Below are 1,780 nucleotides of genomic sequence, written 5' to 3'. Positions count from 1 at the left end.
GGTTAACTAGACTGCTACATAGAAAGGTTTGATGACTGCTTCACCCTCTTACTCTGTGTAGGCTCTGGTTGCTATGACAACATGGCCAAGACACTTTCGCTGAAACCATGTGTGGTAAAGTAGAGGGTCCGTGAAAAAGAGGAAGCCCCTGACGAGATGACCTGACACCATGACTCCGTTAGTGGACTCACACACAATAGTTGTGGGGATAGTACAGGACCCGGGAGTGTTTCATTCTATTGTATATCAAAAAGTGAGGTTCTTGCTGTCAGCAAATAGTTATTTGGATCACATCGATAGGATACATATGTCAGATCCTATTTGAAGGCACCTAGCAACAGCAATGTATAGTTCTATCTGGTTCTATCTGGTTCTATCTCCTGAGAATGCACCTCCTGGGAGCCACCACCCAGCTGTCAGTGGAGGTTTGTGTGTTACAATGATGCTAAACAGATTTTAGCAGCATCCTTACACTAAGCCGGAGAGGAAGACAGGGCTGGCTATCTACTTCCAGGAGTTAGTTCATAAAAGTCAGCTGATTGCAAACAAGCATGGGTATGGCATCAGATCAAGGAGGATTATTGCTTTGTTTTGTTTCATGTTGTTCATAGGACCATGGGCTGGAGTACCCTAAGGTCTTTACTGAGGGTTGCTAACAACAACAACATTTTGAAACAAGACCCAGTGATGGAAGTATCTGCGTGGAATTCCATTTGCTCTGACACAACCTACCAGTGGCTGCTCCATTGGAATTAAGTATGCCATGCAGTGTTAAACACAAAAAAATGGTGCAAACTGAAAAAAATTTTTAAAAAAGAAACCAAGTGGAAACTTGGAAATGTAGGTTTGATGGTTAACAGTCTAGCATCCCTCATGGCGCCCGAGTCAACTACTACTATTAGAAGGCAGAGGAGCCAGACTCTGAATGAACTGGAAGCCTTAAATCAGATGACAGATGCTTTGAATTAGAGTCGTTTCCTAGAAGAAGCTACTGGATTTGACCTAAGTGTGCTCCCTATAGTAGTGCTCTCTTTGGAGGAACTGTAAGGCAGCAAGTACTAAGAGCACATCCTATGTGCCAGATAACTATTTATGAACTGGAAATATTAATGGGAAGCACATGCTCATAATTGTGGGTTTGGAGACATGGCTTGATGGTAGTACTTAGTCTAAAGGCACAAGCATAGTGTCCTAACCTAGGCCATTATCCTTAATAGGGGCGGCTTCCTTACTGCAAACGGCTTTCCTTTTTAGCATACTACTCTGAAGGGTATAGGGGCAGAAATTAAGTCAGGAAAAGGGGGGAAAGTATGAGGGGGAGAGTTTCTAGAGCCCCGGGGATTTCAGTTGCCCCTTATCTCCAGCTTAGAGGCACTTTGTCATCATTCCGGCAGTCTTACTCTCCCATTCAAGTGTTTAGGCCCACAATCAGCTTTGAGTATCAGTGTTCAGATACTCAAGGGCTGAATCTGGCTGGTTGCGGTAGCAATTCTGCCATGAGCTCTCATCATTACATAAACTAAAATGAGAGCTTGAAATAGGGATGGTATAGTTCGGGTGGGAGGAAGAGTTGTAGTTTGAGTATTATAATTAAAATAACGGATTTGTGTGTGTGTGTGTGTTTAAAATCCTAAAACTCCAGGCCAGGAGAGCAGGAGAATTGCCTAGGAAACTGGAGCATCAAATCATTTCTCCAATCATTAGAGAAAGTACCAAAAAGTAATCTTTCAGTTAAACAAAAGCTCCACCTGGAGAGAGTCAAGGTAGAATCACCCGCCAG

This window comes from Echinops telfairi, unplaced genomic scaffold (genome assembly GCF_000313985.2).
Source record: "Echinops telfairi isolate 266 unplaced genomic scaffold, ASM31398v2 ScPeMD7_34;HRSCAF=130, whole genome shotgun sequence".
NCBI classification, from domain to species: Eukaryota; Metazoa; Chordata; class Mammalia; order Afrosoricida; family Tenrecidae; genus Echinops; species Echinops telfairi.
Note: the sequence above shows the minus strand (reverse complement) of the source record.